The sequence below is a fragment of the Pinus tabuliformis genome, chromosome 8 (genome assembly GCF_031772625.1).
Source record: "Pinus tabuliformis cultivar Carrire ecotype Pingquan chromosome 8, CPIR1, whole genome shotgun sequence".
NCBI lineage: Eukaryota > Viridiplantae > Streptophyta > Pinopsida > Pinales > Pinaceae > Pinus > Pinus tabuliformis.
In genome coordinates, this window is record NC_142294.1 from 927571577 (window position 1) to 927592166 (window position 20590).

Consider the following 20590-nt stretch of genomic DNA (forward strand, 5'->3'; position numbering starts at 1 on the left):
CAAATATACATTAACAATTTTGTTTCAAAGAGTGCATCAAAGTATCCTTCCCATGAATTGTTATCCAAAAACCAGTCATGTATGAAATATAATCCATATGTACTATTGTTCAAGGTAAATATATATGAAAACCATAAAGCTGATAATAAATAAGAAAACTGTTTATTTTTTATGCCGTCAATGAAAAAGCAATGGAAATATTCGATTGTGACCCCTTCATTTGCTAGTTGATCTTCCAACTACCCAAAACCTGCATAGTACCTGACTTAGAGGGTTGGTATGATGCATGGTTCATTTTCCTATAGATGTGTTTGTAAGAAATCATATTAAAATGATGTTTAAGATGGTGAACCACAAGAATGAGACATAGAGTGTAAATATGAGAGTGTTACACCTCGTTGAACTAAGTAATAACAAACATGCAATCACCAAATATTTGAATAGAGAGGATCTACTTTTCAATGGCAAACTAGAGGAGAAGCTTTAGACTCAACAACTTTACATAATTGTTAGATCCTCTTCAAGTCCACTATGGAGCTTGAAAGAATGGCTCTCATGCACATATAATACTCACCTCCCCCACAAGAACCATCTACAGAGGCAACACCATCAAAATATGCCTAGGGAAGGGAGCTATCTACTGTTGAACCACAACATTACTGGGGGGTGAGATGTTTCTTCCGCATGGAGAAGATCAAAGTCAGCCAAAACTTTTACTGCCACTAGATCAGGGTTGGAGCATTTGTCCTTGAAGATAGCTCAATTATGTGCATTTCATAGGCCCCAACATACCAAGGGAGGCAGATTTCTGAATTTCTTTGGGTTGATTAAGTTCCACCATTCCTTCCAAACTTCCCTAAAAGATACCCCAACCTAGATCAAGATACTGCCAAGTTTATTTGTAATATGGCTCTAAACAGTCTTAGAGAAAGGGCACTCTAGGAAGAGATGATAAATTGTTTTTGTTGTGTTTTTTCATAGGGCACACTATCTGGGGTCATGCATATTTCGATGTTGAAGAAGGTCCCAGGTGGGAATTTTACTTTCCATTATGCACCACATAAAAAGACGAGTTTTCAGGGGACTTTTTAGTTTCCAATTTTTCTCCACCACCAGATCTCCATCAGGAGCTATCTGTAACTTGAGATATGAACATAGCCTTCTTTTGGCCCATATATTCCCCATACATAGTGAATCCATCTAAGTGTATCTTGGTCCTCATCTTTGATTTTAACATGGGTTGTGTTAAGTGCAGTAGTGAAGTTGTTCCACAATATATGTAATTCAAGGGGCGGGTTGAGAGATTGAGCCTAAGCCAAGACCCAAGCTTGAGACTAGGTCGAAGATCTGTGTAAAAAAACACCTCACCTTAACCCTTGTGAAGTGTCCACTTACTAATCCAAGTTCCCTAGTGTAGTTAGAGAAATGGGGTATATATATGTGTGCGTGTGTTCTTTCTGAGTCCTCAAAACTCAATATAGATGCTACTGTGAAAATGAGGCATTCAATGTGACACCTGTATGGTCCCAATAATGCCACATAACTTAATACCACCTTACCTTGTCTTGTGGCTACAAAAACATTAATCCTATATTCTCGCATATAAGATATTCATATATAATATATACATAATTCCCCACACATATATATTCCATCCCATATATAATATAATTTTCTATACCCTACCTAATTCTATTATTTATATATATGGGGTGATGCTAAACTACATTATTGTCACCATGTCCCTTGTAGCCATCCTAATAGTCGTTCCTTTTGTCACCATGTCCCTCGTAGCCATCCTAATAGTTGTTCCTTTTCCGAAGGTTGCATTTCGCTACTTCCCACATTTGATTGTGTTAATAAGGCACCTGTACCTATGGCCGTGTCGTTAAGACTTTTGTAATCGAAGAGAGAGGTCTATGGACTATGGAAACTTGACAAAGAAAACTTGAGGTCACTAAACATTTTTTTCTTCATTGTAATACAAGTATCATTTTGGGTGCGTAAATCGTTTTACTCACCATTAATTAAGTACAATATAATAATACCCACCATTAATTCACACTATTAAATACTCACTGTTAAATACAATATAAGGAGGGAGATCCTAACTGAAGAGAGATTTTATGAGTTCTAAGAATCGATGGAACCATCCATATGAATTCTAAAAATTATATTCTTTATTCGATGGTCCGCGATACTGCCATGAACTAATCTTCTATTCTTATTAATCACTTGGTATAAAATTGTATAATATACATCGATATAAATATACTATGTGTAAACATATAAGTCTGCCCCATTATGCATAGACTTGAGAAGCCCCTTCGCACGATTTATCGTGATTATTTTGCATACGTTTGAACTTGGGTTAACGCTATGTTGGGCGACGGAATGTCGTGAGTGGTGACCACCAAAATGAGTGACACATCATTCGCTAACGCAGTGAACAACGGCTACAAATATTTTGGATTAATTCACTCCTAGTATATGCCACAAGTTAAGGTGGTATATACAATTTGCTGAAAATAACTAACTAGTTTGGTAATGAGCTGGGTTGTATATGCTTATTTTTAGATTTCAGCACACTAATTATCCAAAAGTAAGTATATACAGCCCCACTCATGCCTATTAACAAGCTATATATTTGTTATCTATACTACCTCTGTGAATTAATAAAGCTACAGATTCAGAAATATTGGTTACCGTGAACAACTACTCCCTGCTCCCACACTCATTTTCATTACAATTATTTCACTAAATAGTCTATCTAGGTGAATGGCACGGTTTCAGGATTTGTGTTGGCAGTAGCGACACCAAAATGCAGAGAAAAACACGTACTTAATTCGCCATGTCAGTGGTCATCACCAGGTGGCCCTAAACACATTCTCCAACTGACCATGTTGCCTTGCCATTTTCAGTCATCAGAAATGGATTTTTTTTACAGTGATGTGTGGTTTGACGGTAAGTCACACGGGCGAAGCCTGGGCAGACGAAGTTCAAATCTCATTGAGTACAATGACCTGCTGTGGTGGCAGCTAGAGGGGCGGATTCCCCTTTCCCATGAGTCTGCAATCATAGGAACTTACTATACCCTACTTGCAGGTGGTTGGTTATGCTCTTGGTGTTATAGTGGCAGCTATGAGGTTTGATCCTTGGTCTTCCATAGATTAGGCCTGGCAGTTACCGATTCACCATGTAATTAAAAAAAATGAAATACAAATTTGCCGGCCCGATAGACTACTCCTAAAAATATACATTTCCCCTAAAAATATACATTTCCCATAAACATGAATAATGATAATAATTATTAATTTAATTTGTATGTCTTTAAATTTCTAACACAAAATAAATTAAATACAATCCAGAAAAATACGATTACATATAAAAAAAATAAAAATAAAAAACTGTGACCTTATTTCTAAATAACACATAAATAGTGCAAAAACATTCAGTTAACCAGGGGAAGAATTGCTTAGAATGTTATAGAAATTTCTGTTATATTTAGAGAAAATTTGGCAAAATTTTTTGTAAATTCAAGTTATAGTTGTTAAACTTCAAAAAAATTTAAGTGTTCTAGACTTTTTGATGGTGCTGTATCCATTTCCACTATTAAAAAACATTATTTAGACATTACCTCTATAAAAATTTTTGAAATTATTTTACTAAAATTCCAACCACTTTTAGTTGGCCAGACAAATTCACAGACGACTCCGTTTACGATTCCCAACTCCGTTTACGATTCCCATCAACCTTACAGGTATTGTACACGCTGAGACTTCTACAATTTGGACACGCAATTCAAATCACATTTACAAGAGAACAAGCAAACAAGAATAAACCTAAGAAAAAAGGGGCTGAAAGTGGCAGCTGGCAGTTTTCTATCCATACGATCCCTGGTCTGGTAAGAGGTTTCACTGGTTTACCCAGTTCCTGCAGTCATACACAGAGCAGAAGGCCTGCAAGCAAGTGACCACCAACAGTATCACTGCAGCTACTAGAGACAGGATTTTCCACGACCTGTATATGTGTTCCTTCACAAACTTGATCACCACAACTTTCCACTTTCCATTATAATATGTATTAATATCCTCTATAACCTTGTCTAGAAATTCAACTTTTGTGAGATGAACGCACCTACCCATGCTGTTCCACAGGCTGGCAACCTCTCCGTCGCTCTGGAAATGGTTGGAAATGATTCCGCTCTCTCTCAACCATCTCACATCTTCTTCGCTGTCGATCATCCCGTTCAACAACATGGTGTATCGTGTGAAAACCGTGGCACCGGAGGCCAGGGAAGCTTCGAAAGCCACCAGATTTCTCAGGATTACCTCTGTGTTGCGGTCCAATTTTATTTTGGGGAGGTAAAGCGTGGCAGTCTTCTGATCAAATTGTATTTTGGTGAGGTCGCCATCGGTAGGAACCAATTTAACTCCCGCAGAGTATAAATCGCCCACGGACGGAATGGCCAGTTCGTCTCGGGTGGGCGGTATGATCTTAACGGCGGATTCTCTTCCCTCTCCCTCCTTCTCCTCGGATTTGACACGAAGTGACAGAATTCTTTTAAACGCAATCCGAACAGGTAGGTTCAGCGATCGCCGCTGCAACTCCCTGAGAAATCGAATGGGGCGAAAGTTTAAAGAGGAGATCGCCTTCCATAGCAAATTGAAGGGTTCTGTAACGATTGACATGTCTGCTGTATCAGGTGACTCGTGTTCTTCCTGGTCATTTGGATCTGGATTTTGATTGCTGGAAACGCTACGAACGATAGTGTAGTACAGCACCTCCAGTACATGCCCTCTCTCGTTTCTACTGAGCTTCGAATCCTCGGGCAACTTGAAGGTGAAAGGCGATAATTCTTGGCAAACAAGCCTCAGCAGGTTTTCCAGCCTCTCCTCTGCCTTGGCTTTAGAACCCAACTGCAACTCCAAAAGCTTTTGCAATAGAAAGAGCGGCAACTGATTTTCGAGCATCATGACATCTCTGAGAACAGAGTTGTAGGCAGCGCTGGTTCCACTCGGATCTAAGATTCGCCCCAGAGGCCTGACGTCCGCGTCCGAGCATTTGTCGACGTTTCTGACATAAAACTGTAAACATTCAAGAAGGAAAGCGGCGTCCAGAGCCATGAACCATGCCAAGGTCTCATCCTTATAGTCGATGAATTTGTGATAGCAGCTCCGGATTTGCCAGTCGAGCTTCTGAAACTCCTCCACAACTACGGCCTCAAACTTGCCGAGTCCGTTGATTCTTTTCTGAAATCGGCGAACAATTGTCAGTTTGTAGCGCTCCATATCATAGAGCTCCGATTTCCAGTGGTGATAGGGACCGATGGAAACGGATTGAGGAATGAACGCTTCCGGCTTCTGTACCAATAATTCTCTCGGCACACTGAACATTGACGCACACAGCTCCTCTGGTTCTTCTTGTGATACATCGAGACTTTCCTTAATTTGAAGAAGCCAACCATTCTCATCGATCTTCGTTTGTACGGCGTTGGTGTTAGATTCCATATTCAAGGGGCGAAGGTTGGTGAGAACCAGAGAGCGAAACAAAGCCCGGACGCAGCCTTATACGCAGCTATTGCGGATTTCCTGAATATTCCAGGTATCCGCAATCGATTTAAGCTCAGGGCCATTTCTTATCACGATTTCCTATCACGATGTATTTATCACAGTCGTCTTCTAACTTCTTGCCTTTTCTTTAACATAAAGTCTGTTTCAATTTTCGGAGATTTCAAAGTCATGGTTGATTATGTATTAGAAAAGAACCTCCTCACTCTTAGGCTGGATGGACAGAATCATGTTTCTTTGGAGGAGGATGAAAGGATGTTCCATCCAACACATTTACAAATCACAGAACTAGCTAGCAGACATGTTATCAAAGGAAGGCCTTTTATCAGAATTAGGTATCTGGAACATGAAGGTAATATCTGAGGAGGAAATTTTCTCTATCCAGGAATTATCCTTCCCTGATACTTAATTTCAAATCTCACTGAATCCAGGTATGCACTGTCATTTTCTTCTTTTTGTTTCTCTCCTCCCTACTGAATATTTTAGGTTTATGTATGGTCGAAGTATGAATTGAAAATTCTGAACGGTGCTGTTACACCTCAGAGGATCTTATTTTCTTAATTTCTTAATTTCTCCTTTATGAGCTATGCAAAATCTTTTTTTTGCAAACTTTTTGACAGCTCAAAAGGCTGTCTATCTTGATGGACATCTTATCTTTTTTTGCTAGGATTATGCTTCCCATCTCATTTAGATATTTCTGGCACAAATTACTCTAGCTTCCGATAACCCTTATGAAGTACTATCTGTCAACTTACTATCTGTTCATTATATACCTTATATAATATAATTATGCTTTTTTCGCTCTGAAAATAACATCCAAAAATTAATAATAATTTGTGTATTTTATATTAAAATATAATTTATAAATTTTTTATTTATCTATTTTATAAATGTAATTTTTAGTATAATCCATGCGGAGAAAATATAACCAGTTAACAACAGATATAAATGTCCTTTATATTTATATGAAAAATATTGCTCAGAAATAACTGAATAAGAAAAATGCAATCTGATTACCATTCTTATGAAACAAGCTATAAATATATTATGTTATAATGTATAAAATTTTATTTTATTGACACATTTCAACAAGTATACTTCTAGAACTCCCATTAAAAAATATGATTTACTTGAAAATTGATGTTAACGTTCACTACATGATCCCAATAATCCATAACATATTTCTCAAATATTAACCAAAATCTTTTGGCACAGATATTAAAGTCAAAAATATGTAGGAAACTTCTAGAGAAAAAATAGTAAAAATTCATTTAAAAAATTAAATGAATTTTTTAAACACTGCCGCAATGTAAAGATACAGATCATTGGAAGCCTGTCGACGGAAAAATTTGACACATAACACAATCTCCACAGGATCAATGTTCAAAATATGGTAGAATATAAAGATTATAAATAATCCTGTGTCCCAAAGCGCTTCTGAGCCTTACAAAATCTCTGGGAAGTACTAACTGCCGAAGAAAAAGGGGCACATTTCAGTAGAGTTTCGTTAATTTGAAGACATCACAGATCATTCCAAAATCCGAGACTCGATTTACAGAAGATATCCGACTAGATATAAAGCTTTAGCTACTAGGACTAACCAAAAACAGGGAACATTTATTTCACATTCCTCCAAAATTCAGACACATCTCATACACCGAGAGAATCATTTTCTTATGCATGACCGCCAAATGTAGAAGAGCGATAATCAAAATTTGCATTGAGTTGGCGCGAAGAAATCAACGCAAACTTTAGAGAACAATGAGCTCATTCTCTGGAATTTTCTCCAGAGTGAATTCCAGGAACCTCCAATTTGTCAAGTCTCCAGTGTATTTAAAATACCCAATTTTAGCGTTTGCCACGCCATTGCCATTTCTCTTAATATATTTTTTCGGAGGTTTAGAGTCACTTTCATTTGGATCTTGGACCATACCCGTGTACTCCCATTTACATCCATTAAATCTGCACGTTTTCAAGATTTTGAAAAGCTTTTCACAACAGGGGCACACACAATCACAACTGTCCTTTGCTAAGTCAAACTTTCCATAACCTTCTTTGGGAAACCTGCAACTGACATTCTTCTTGTATTATCTGCAGGTGCCTGTACCGCATATGCTAGAGAAGGTGATCTCATGATTGGGGACACTTCCTCTAGCATAATACTTCAGCTTCTTGCCAGTTTTGGAAGAGTTCCAGGAATTGCATTAAGCATTCCAGAGTTGTTGGTCATCCTTAAACCATCACAGGTTGAGACCTCCCTTTTCAGGTTGAGGTTCTCCCTTTTATGCGGGGTGAGACCTCCCTTTCATGGTTGAAAGTTTCCGTCTTCAAAACATCAGGAGCGCTTCCTCTAGCAGAAGACTTGAGCTTCATGCGAGACTTGGAAGAGTTCCGGGAACTGCACTAAGCGTTCCAGTGTTGGTGGTCATCCTTAAACTACCTCCCTTATACCAACATTTCAGAGAGCACATTCAGCCTAGTGTTGCCATGCATTTTTGCACATTTTGTATTACAGCGCTTTTCTTGGACTCATACATAACCCTTCGGATCAAGGGGGGAATGTTGGACACCTAATCCTCTAAGGGTTGGTGTGGAAGCTTGATAGACTAAGGAAGTCCAAGAGACCTTGGAATACGAAACCAGAGGTCATATGAATGTACTATAAATGTATATCATTTGTTAATAATAGACTCTCTCATGCTTATCATTCATTTTCTGTCGCTGCCATGTATGTGCTTAACAAAGACTAATGCAATAAGGAAAGAAGACATAAGACAAATTAAAGACGAAAATCATGGGTCACAAAGCAAGATTGAAGTAGACCAAGTTAATAAATCGAAAGAAAGAGCCAACATATTTTGAAGAGCTCATAGAGTTTAACGTCGCAGGTGATGCATCTAAATGACAAGCAGATGAAGCAGAACAATTCTAGGATGAATGGATCGGGATGAACCTGGTAACACTTCCAGAATATACTGGTAAAAAATTTGATTTTTGAGTTGTCAAAATGAAAACTTTTCTTAATGTAAAGAGTTGATTGAGTAGCAGTCTAATAACCCATATGATGAAGAAAGCTAAACACTCAGATGCATTCCACTGACACTATAAAATGAAATACGATTAAGGTTGGAAAAAGTATGCAGCTATCAAAAGTATGAAATTGATTCATTACGGTAGATATCCTTATAATGAAGAATCAAGTTCAAGTTATCAAGGAAAACTCTCCTCACCCATTTTTATGTCTTGATTGTTGGTATAGGAGTATGTTAGTTTGTTTTTAACCTAACTATGTTAGAGGAATTTGTAGACAATTTCTAGAAAAGCGTGGGAAGTTAATAAAGGAAAATTATGATAGATGGTCTAGGTTTCGTGCTTTTGGCTAGCAATTATATAAAATGTTTGGCCATGCTTCTCAAAAGAGAAACAATGCAGGGTTGGAAAACATATCATTCCGGGCAGATAAAGACACATTTGTTATGGAAAATGATGCTCTCATCTTCTTGGGAAAAGCAACTCAAAATAGAAAATAACATGTTTAATTTCATTAGTTCATTAAAAAATGTATACAAATGAGGCCATCGTACATCAATATATAAGACATGGTACCGCCTATAATAGGAAAATGTTTCTCATCTTTTTCGCCTTTGTAAGAAGTATGTTTAGCTTTATGCAAGGTATTTATCACGCCAAAGAACAAAATAGATTTTCTCTTGACATTGATTTGGATGCTCCAAAATAAGACTACCATTTCAGAGGGAGCAGTCTTTTGGTCATTTTAAATTACATACATTAAATAAATAAGAAGTTAATCCTACAACACCAAGTCTTTAGTCATAGTTTTACATATCAAGGAAGGAAATTACTGCATATTTATATACAAAATTGGAAATCGGGTTCATATTAAAAAAATTCCTACTCCGCTAGAGTTGACGCTAACATTAATGTTAAACCAAGTTGAAATCTAGAAATGGTCATAAATATCAACATAACTACAGTGAAGCAACCATCATAGGAATTTATTTTCTAAGAAACCAGGTACACCTCTATATGGTTTTTCCTCCTCATGGCATACAAGAATTCATGCATCCAAAGCAATCCATGATAGGTGGCCATCCATAATCATGATGACATTAATAAGCATATCTAAAAGGCTTTGCTAAATGATTTAACAACTATTAAAGGTTTCAAAGCTATTGTAGCTCGTTCTAGTTCATAAATGCACCATGAAGAAACGACAATTATGTGTTTATGAAGCTATTTCAATGGATCTCCGTAAAGGAATACATTAATGTAAATAGATGACATTAGTCTATGCATTGAGGTTCCATATAATATGACAAAGAAACTAATGAAAGATGTCAATTTAAATCTCAATATATTTCATTTCTTACAAAGGAAAGAGTTCAAAATATATCTGGATGGTAAGAAGGTTCAATTTTCAATAGTGTATTGTGTCGATATAATTCGTCCATTCACAATAGAAATAGATATCTTAGGTTCATCGTTTATCAGTGATTCTATCCAATCATGATAATTCTGTCGATGGATCATTTATTCATAACCTAGATTACTTTATTCTGGAATGGTGGATCGAAACTCTACATATTCCGATATGAACTGACGAGTGAATTATTTGGTCATTCACGTAGGTTTTTGATCCCTCCCGTTCGTCAAGTAGATTGGTAGGATTTACTAGTTCATATTGAGTAACCTCGCATTCCACTTCGATCGTATATATCCTCAATATCTATTCGCAATATGGGTTGCTAACTCAATGGTAGAGTACTCGGCTTTTAAGTGCGACTAAGATCTTTTACACATTTGAATGAAGTAGAAAACTCGTCGATACCATCGGTAAAGTTCGGAAGACTACGACTGATCCTCGAAGTATAATGAACAGAAAAAAAAGCATGTCGTTCCAACATATGATCTTTATGATACCTGATATTATTTCTCAGATACCTGATTGTATTCGATCAGGACCGGATCTGATTTAAGGAATCAAATGGGTGGGAAATGTCTATTATATACCTAGATGGATGTATAATATGCTCATCCTTTCGGATCAAATGTGATAATTGTGAATAGGATTGAATCAATTCGCGGTTAAGTCGAATGAGTCAATGGAGAAAGCTATATGACTTGAATCATAAGTAGACCCAGAGAAACGAGCTTTTGTTCCTCGTTCCAATTAAGCGAGCAAGGAATTCCCTTTACTGATCAGAAGTTAAGAGCAGTTTAGTACCCAATATCGGGAGGTTTTCCCTGAGTAGATCAGGGATTTGGTGGTTAAACTCTACTGCGGTGACGATACTGTAGGGGAAGCCCTGCGGGAAAATAGCTCGGTGCCAGGATGATAAAAAGCTTAATGCCTCTTCTCATTAGAAGGTCGTCTTCTTTGAAACCCATTTCTTACATATTTTCTTTCCCACTCCACACTTTACTTTTATTTGAAACGCAATACCTGCGCTCGCTCATAGCGATGCGATAAATTTGCTTATGCTCTCTTACCCCGAAGAGAGGAATCCCTTCCTTTTGGGAGGGACTCCTGGGAACGAATCCAGCGGAGACGGGGCCTGTAGCTCAGAGGATTAGAGCACGTGGCTACGAACCACGGTGTCGGGGGTTCGAATCCCTCCTCGCCCACCCCGAAAGGGGATAAAAGGGAGACCTTTCGGGGGTAGGGAGATTATGATATGATTGGGATAGCGCAAAGCTATGGAACTTAGTCTTCACAAAGGGTCATTTATCGAAAATGATACCCGGTACGTCTGAGAGTAACCAACATATTTGTGTCTGACCTCCTATAAATCTTCCTCATTATTACATTTAGATCAGGGTTATAGAACGAAAGATTCTTCCAAATCCGAGGGAAAATAGATTGATAGCATGCAGGGATCCAATTCTGACTTCTAGGGAACAAACTTATAGTTCTAACAGCTGGTAACGGGTCGAGTGACTAGTAACGGGTCGAGCAAATAGAGGCCTCTTCACCTTCAGCTCTCGAAATGTCATCACATCAGAAGAACAATGGATTTGTTTCTCCGAACTTTTCAGTATTTCGAAGAGACCGTTGTTTCCATTTTGCCTTTCCCGGACAACCGGGATCCTATCTTGATCCTGTGGCGATTGTGCATTCATATATTATGAACAAGGATAGGTAACGTTTGACTTACTCCTAATGGTAAAAACGAGCTTTATTTTGAATTAAACGGATCTCCCCAAGTAGGATTCGAACCTACGACCAATCAGTTAACAGCCGACCGCTCTACCACTGGGCTACTGAGGAACAACGGAGGGTTCCCATATACTGGCAAGATTCTTGTTCTTTGGACCGACCCATGATCATCAGTGTATAAACGAGAAACTCAATAAGGTTTTTTACCAACTCTTGGACACCCGACCCTAGAGGTATTGACCTATAAATACAATAGGATCTATAATTATTGCTACCATTCAATATTAGGTATTACATAAAAAAGAATAATTCGATTATATAGAACCTTGATGACCACTCATCATCATGTGTCATTTCACACTTTGGCCTCTTACATCATAATTGAGCTTAGGTACTTGAGGTAAGGAAGCCTACGCTAGTTTGTGTCTAGATCAAAGAGGTCTTGCTTCACAATAATAAAATTTGTGATTTAGCATGTCATTTTCTGATAAGCAAGTTTTAAACATGGTTAATTATAACTTATGGTGCAAAACATGCACATCTTGTGTTGATGGCTAGACTTTTTATTTCTCTACGATTAAGTAATGTAATCATAAGCTACTTAATAATGACAAGAAGCAGATTGGATTAATACTAATTAATATCCTTTGACTCAAGGGTTGATATATTTTAAACTATTTTAAACGTAAAACTTCAATTTAATAAAAACAATTATGTATCTGAACCTAGAAACTAACTTTCAACAAGAATAAAAGGGGCTATTGAAAATGAAACAAGGTTTGGCATCTAATATACAAAATGAGTGCTCATAGATCAGGTTAGAAGGCCACTACAAGATAATAGAGTTGTGTATGAATTGATGGATTCACCATTCAACGAGCATGCCCTCTTCTCGTTTCTTTTTTTATTTTATTTTCACCAACATTTTCTTCTTCTCATGGTGGTTCTAAGCCTATGTAAATTTCTATTTATTCATAAGAAAGATTGTGTGAATGTGGCTTCATGGTTTTGATTATTGCTAATGAACATTTGGCCAGTTAATTATTCAGTGAACACTCATTTTTTGGTTTCTTGGTCGATTGTTCATATTATGGGTTAGATTTTCCTTTAATTCTTGGTAACATGTCTCACATTTACTACTACTTGTATGTGTAACACCCCACCCCACATTTACCTTCTTTTTCAAGCTCTCCAATGTAAACATGAACTGAGTATTACTTTGAAATGAATCGACCTCCAAGTTCCAGTTATGGAAGTGGAGCCTACTAACTAGAACACTTACTACCACCCCTTAGGGACACCAAATCACTCAGGAGTCTAAAAACCACCCCTGGTGATCAATCCCTGAGTTGGAACTTCTTTTCACAAGATTTACATCCCAACCACACCCTTGACACACTGTGCATGCAGTTGGAAAGCTCCAACTACACCCATAAGCCTTCCTGCATGCGGTTATGGCCAAAATCTTCTAGTTCTGTCTATGCGGTTGGAAAGCTCCAACCGCACCCATAATCCTTCCTGCATGCGGTTTTGACCAAAATTTTCTAGTTCTGTGCATGCGGTTACAAGATTAGTGCCACATTTTCAGGGTTGACCTATAGGCCACTGCCCATAATTGCCCATAACTTTCCTGATCAAGTCTCATGTGATAACAAGTATGTACAATGAATTCTACGACTAGAACTTGCTTAGAACACGTCAGTCACATGATAAACACTGCATCAAACATATGGTAAACATAGTAGTTACAGGACATAAATGCATATCTGACTATGAAAATTTAAACTTCCCCAGAGAATCATAATGAAGGCTTAATTCCCTCTCAAGCTAGTTGCAACAAAACTTATTAGCCCATGCTATCATCAATCATTAAATAAATGATTGAATCATTAACAAGATCCATAGCAAGAGTACATCATATAACCATTCATATAACCAATATAGAATCCATGAAAAACCAACCATAAGATCAACATAATAACAAATACAAGTGCTCATCAATCACAATAAGAAAATAATGTATATTAACATATGCAAAATCCAACCAAGTAAGGTACTTCCACTTACCACCCGACCATAGATTGGGCTGAACCAAATCTATCTTTCAGGTAATCACCACAGTGCCATATTCCAAGCATGAATGTGGGGTCATATGGGATAAACCACAAATAGAACCAACCAAGGCTCCTAGAGGCTAAACCACCTCAATCCTCAACCATAATGATTTCACCTAACCAGTCCATATATCACTAACACCAAAGAAGATTGGATGCCTCTCACTTCCTTCACCAGCTCTAGAGGAATTTTTCTATCTCCACCCTTGTGTTAAGAGTTCTAGAAGAAATCTTGTCTCCACCCTTGACACTTGGTAATTTCCCAAGACCACCTTAACTAGGATCCAAGTCTACCAACTATCCAAATCTGAAACCAAAACAAGGAACCCATAACACCATGGCTATCCAGGAAATGGCAAGGCAAGGCTGAAACCACTGTTAATCCAGGAAAAGCCCATGCCAATGACAACAAACATAAACAACTAAGCAATACATGCACCATGCGTTTGAATCCCAACATGCTAAATCTCACATGCACATTGTTACCTGCAATCCACATCTAATTTATGTCCTTACTTGCCATTGTCCAAACTTCCTGTTGTACACCCTTGCTTTCCTTTCTTGCTTGTCCAAGTGCTTTCTCCTTCTCCTATTGGAGTTCGATTTCTGATATTGAGAAAAATCTATCAACTGTTTCTCGGCTGCATTTTTGTCATTGATGTTTAATCTCTTCCTTTCCTTTTTCTTTTTTCTTTCATTTTTTTTCATTTCTCTATAATTTCCCTTGCATGCATATTTGTGTCTCTTCACCTTCCTTTTCTCCTATTTTCCTTTATTTCCTTAATTAAATTGTATTTATTTCCTCTTTGTATTTGCCAATGCCTTTTCCAATTTCCACAGCCATTAATAAACCACAAGTGCCACCAATTTGATGTTTACCCACCATTCAGCTTGGAATACATATCCCATGACCTTGGTCTTATTTTATTTACATGGAAAATCAACGGGGGTTGTTGGGGTATGTGATAAAGATTTTATATTCTCATAACCTAAAACTTTCAAGGGTTTTCATTGTCATTATTGCTTTTGTGCTTAAACAACATTTTGATTGTTTCTTTAATGCATTAAATTATGTTTAAAAATTTCCTATACACTTTCTTTTTTAGCAAGGGGGTTAGAAACTACCACCCTTGGTAACCCTCTTGAAATATTCTCTTTAGTATCAAAAAATCCCTATGATATTATCTTCGGTAATTGAGAGTTTCTTCTTACCATTCACTTGAATTTTATGTGATTTTGTGATGGGATAAAGGTGCCTATTAGGAGTTGGTTCTATTGATTTAGCCTGAGTCGACTAGTATCTACAACCCATTACATTACTCCAACATTTATACACATATAAACTTCTAAATATAGAATTCTAAGGTGTCCAAGGAGTTTGTTTAGGGGTTATCTTTATTATTCATTAGTTCAATAGTTTGGGGGATCACCCCTAGCCCAAAAGATAGCTTAGGTCCTAAAGAAGGGAGGATGTATCCTTTAGAGATTTCTTGCAACTCTTCTCGAGAGAAGCCTTCAACAAACAAAGATTTTTTCTAGATCTTAAGTAAAATTTCTAACTTGGTCCCCTATTCTCACAACCCTAAGACCTCCTATGGTTAGAAGGTGTCTTTTGGGTGCACCGCAACCCCTCAAGCATGTGGGAGTGACATGTTTCACCTATACCTCATGGAGTATAGGGCTACTTCACCTAGACTACACGTCATAGTGTGTTACTTATATAGTTTCTATATCATTAGTTACATAATGGAATATTATGACTCTTATATAAAGTGTAAGGAATCTTATTTTCACTTTAATTCAATTAATTCTTTCATCCATAAAGACATGAGAACTATATGCAAGAAATCAATCCATTATCAATATCATCATACAAGCACAAATTTATACATAAAATGGCCCTTGGACCTCATACTTTTATTTAATCCTCATATTACAACAATTCCTTGAGACAAAGACTCGGTCTGCAAATTTTCGGAACAAGGAAATCCCAATAAATTACAAACAACTTGCCTTCATGGCCTTAGAACCCCATTCGGTCACCCTTCCACCCTATTGTAGGTCATTGCACCACTTGCGTGAGTTTTCTTTCCCTAGATGGGATCACTCGATTCAGGTTGTCTAAGAGGTCCTTAGGCCTTGCATGACTACAAACCCAAGATCATTCTAGCTCCCCTCATTTATCTAAGATTTGGCTATGACTTCCCTTTGGTTCCCTTTCTCGTTTTCTCTTCTTTCAACCTTGTGCTTATTATTCCTTTTCACCTTCAATTCTTCTCCTATTCTTGCTTGGTTCTTCCTCCTTTTCATCGTGTGATTCATGCATATATATACGACTTGTTCCACATGTTCCGTCTCAATTAATGCCAAATTTCGACTGGTCTGTCTTTCCTCATGTAGCCAATGCCCTCAGCTCACCAAACTAGTCTTGCCCAGCATATGCCAAATTTTAGCTTTCCCATTTTGTGTCACCTAACTAACGCCAAATTTGAGCTTGCACATCTTGTCTCACCTACCTGATGCAAATTTTGGCTCAACTCATCTCATCTCACTATCTTGATGCCAAATTTCGACTCAACTTGTCTTGTCTCATCTTTGGGACCCAACTCACCATTTGTTCCACTAGGACGTCCTCCCCTTAGTCCAAATCATCCTAGGTTGACCTTGGCTACTACATAGTCACTTGTCTAAGGGCATTTTAGCCCATGTCTTGGGGTGTCCATACTACTCCTCATGGTATCGTCTTGGGCCTCCTTGCTCATCAATAGGCCAAGTCAATTGCTCAATCACTCACGTCCACCATACCACCAAGCTGCCCACATGCTCCTAATTGAAACCCCAAGTTATGTTTTTTTGACACTTTATGTTACCACACTCTCACCGTTCATCCACTTCGTCTCATTTCTTGTGATATATTCGTCACAAATTTTTCTATGGATATGTTTCCCATGGCACATGCCTTGGTTAAGGGCACACCTAACTCTAGGATCTGACACCTACCTTTGTTTTTCTCACTTATTAATCATACAAACTCCCTAGATGTGGAGTTTTCCGTTTTCCAAGTACTAAGGTCGATTCCTAGTTCTAGTTTCTTTTCTCTTCCATATCTTTTCCTTGTAATGTGGTTCACCAGAACCCAATTCTTATCCTTAAATGGATGAATGAATTTTAAATTTCTTGGATATCACAAACTTTTAGTTAAACACACACATATTTAAAGAATAAAAAGGTTCCATGGATAAATAGTAAGAGTTAATGTCTAGTATAATCTTTGGACTTTGACTTTAAAAGCTTGAGGTTGTGAGGGTGTAACTTATTTCATCCCAATGAGTTTGAATGCAATTATCTTTTAGAGTTCTCTACAAAGGTGTTCTATAATTATTTTTCGTCTATCCAAATGTGTGATTCTTTACTTATAGTTGTGCTAGAAATTCCTGACTGATAACTTTATTTATATCTATATCAATATGTATTGTATTATTGTGAACATTTGAGGCCTAGTCCTATCTCGGGCCCTTTCTTTTCTCTATTTTTCCTCATTTTATTCAATTTGACAATTCCTTGTTAGGGAAGAGTGTCACCTCTATAAAAACAACCAGAGGGGGATTATTCCCTTAAATGTTGTTATTGAGATTTGTTTAATCCCATTGATCAACAACGGTAAATTGTAAACTTGTTAAGCTAATGATAGAGTTTCTAATTTTTTATCAAGAACCTATAATGTATACCATGATTGACCATCAATAGTTAGTTGTAGAGATCCTAGTTGGAAAATTTACTAATATCTTGTAGATTGTACAATATATGTATTCCTTAGTTTGGCAATAGATAACCATATTAAATTATTTGGCCAACAACAATGCTAAATAAAAGCATACCTTCTTCACTTTCTTGGTGAGGAAGAGAACTTGATAGATCATTGACAACACTCTACCTCTAGCCATGCTAGCCTTCCCAAAATCTTTTCCAACATGATTTTTTCACCATAAGGCAAAGTGATGGCAATACTATTGAAAATCATTGCAATATTCTACCTTTATTTGTTTTTAGCAAATTGATTTCCATAAAAATTTCTCTCTTATTATTCCATAATGTTTTAATGTATGTTAGTGTATCAAATCACACCAAGATCTGGATCCTTCCCATGAGCACATTGCGATTGAATGCACTTCAATCTATGAGAGCATCCCCTTACCAAATCCAAAAGAGAGAGAGAGGGGGAAATGGAGGAACATATAAGGGGAGATATACCTTGGGAATATTTTGATGGTTCCTTTGATCATTGGAATATATGCAGGGCGGGAATAGTTATCCATACAAATGCACAAAAAAACTTAAAAGCCTCGGTAGGCCTTGGAGCAGGAACCAACAATTATGTTGAACTTCAAACCTTAAAACTTTTACTATGTTGGCTTATACATCTAGGCTTGAGATTGGTTCAGATTTTCGGTGACTCTCAGAATGTTATCAAATGGTTTAATGGAGATTTCAGATGTCAAAACTATATGTTGATTCCCTTGTTAGAAGAAGTTTTACATTTGAAACAACATTTTAATTCTATTACTGTGTGCCATATTTACAGGGAACGGAACACTGTCGCAGACCTCCTATCTAAGGAGGGTTTACAACAAGCTATGGATGTCTGAAGCATAAAAGAAACAGACATAGATATGATTTGTATGTCGGATTAGCCACCATTTGTGCATTGAAGTTCTATTTACAATCGTCTTTTTTCATTTGTATGGTTTCCAGTATGTAACTATTCTCAGACTTTGATTTATATGTAAACAGGGATCTTTAAAAACAATTAAAATCTTTGTGCTTACTATGGTTTTAATATTTTGCAACATGACAGTTAACTGTTTCAGTTCCTATTTGGGCTATTTTCCTCACATATGAGGAGGCTCGAGAACTAGACTCAACTTTTTTTTGGATACTTTGGCATGGGAGAAGTATTTTTTTTTTCTTACCAACCCAGCTTTACACTTTATGTTTGTGATGAACATATAGTATATCAAATGCTTCAGTGCATATACTATGTAACTTTTTATTGCCATAATAGAAAGTTTGATTTTTTCTCTGGAAAACAGTATCAAATCACACCACATTAAAAATTAAAAATTGCATAATAAATTGTTCATAACTGTAAATAACCACTATGAGTAGTCCCTCTTTTCATCTTTGAAGATACTTTCAAATCCTAGCTAAATTTTTAATCATGTTTTTCTTATACTTGTTATAGCTATGCTTTCTTCATTATGGTAGTGTTAGCTATATCCCTATGATATGATAAAGGTACATTGTAATTTCGATATAAAACTTGTAATTAGAAACAAAATTCTTTCATTGTGATTAAGGATTCATGAAAAAAAAAATTGCAAGTGAAATGATGAGCTTTTCTGTTAATTTTATGAGAAATTGAACAACAACAAAAACATGTACAAAACATCATCAAAAACACATTACAACAGGAACATGATAAAGGAGTTCACCCCTCCTGGGCTACGTCTCCTTGGTCCAACTTCCAATGGCTTAGACCTATCTATTATGCTCAAAAGTGTAAAAATATGTGTTTACAATGCTCAAATTCTTCTACAACCTGCTCTAATGAGTCCAGAATACCAAAAAATGGTACCCCCACCTCTTTTTTCTCCTCCTTTGGCTGAAAACTGTCTTAGTTATAACTTCTGCCAGTCTTTCCACAATTTCCTCCTCCAAATTTGGCTAACTATCAGTTAATTCTAGCAGTTATGTCGAAATTGGTGGTCCCGCCAACTTCCTCGCTAATGAACCTATCTATCTTGCGGTTAAGGCCGAGTGGTCATATGCAAGGTGGTTAGGTCCGACGGTTAAGGCGATGGTTTCGGTCCTAAACTATCGGCATCGACAACCCCATCACAAATCGCAATCAGTGGGAACTGGTGGGTCTTATGGTTTGTGAACACATCATGGGCGATGTGCGATTGCGATAAGTGGCGGACTCGATGGACTATCAATTGCAATATAACTTGTATCACATCCGGAATATATCGCAATCAGTAGAACTCGGGTAAAAAATATAACATAACTTTGAATTGTGCGATATGCGATTACGATATCGCAATTGCAACCTGATCCTATTGTGGCCGATTTCGTAACACCTCCCTTCTACGATGTGTGATTGCGGTCATCACATCGCAACCCTGACTTGTTTTGGGGCCGATTCTTTAACGCTGACCTGCCTGTGATATGTGAGTTAAGGACCAACTTACGGGTGTGATGGTAAAGCTTGGTGTTGTTGTGGGTGAGGTCGCGGGTTCGACCCTAGCCTCCCCACATAAAATGTATTCAACCTTTGAGAGGGCACGTGGTGGCCTCCGGGTTTGCCACGTGTCACCTTCTCATTGGTCCACCTATATAGCCTTCAACCAATAGCATCATGCCAATTCATGTTTGTAAAACGTGCCACATGGCACTCAACCATTCATTGATGAAATTATGGTGCCACCTCAGCTGCACAGTCAGTGCCAACTAGGCAGCCTAGTCAACAGTGCAAACTGCTGACTAGGCTGTCCCCTTTTTTTTCAAAAAATTTACCTATTTGCCAAAGTGAACAGATCACATTTGTGAAGCCATACAGTGTTCTTTTCACGCGAAATGATTTGCGCTAGATTCAGGATGACAAGCACTACGTATTTGTTCAGGTTCCACACCATTCTGAAAAAAATTATTTTTGAGCATAATTTTGA

The 20590-nt window shown here is 37.4% G+C and overlaps 1 non-coding gene and 1 pseudogene across 1 annotated transcript; one reads left to right on the forward strand and one right to left on the reverse strand.

Moving 5' to 3' along the window:
• Positions 1-3914: 3914 nt before the first annotated feature.
• Positions 3915-5510, reverse strand: LOC149238557 (putative UPF0481 protein At3g02645 pseudogene; annotated as a pseudogene).
• A 5632-nt stretch (positions 5511-11142) lies between these two features.
• TRNAR-ACG (transfer RNA arginine (anticodon ACG)) lies at positions 11143-11216 on the forward strand. Its single transcript has one exon. It is a non-coding gene; the product is annotated as a tRNA-Arg (tRNA).
• The last annotated feature ends 9374 nt before the right edge of the window (positions 11217-20590 follow it).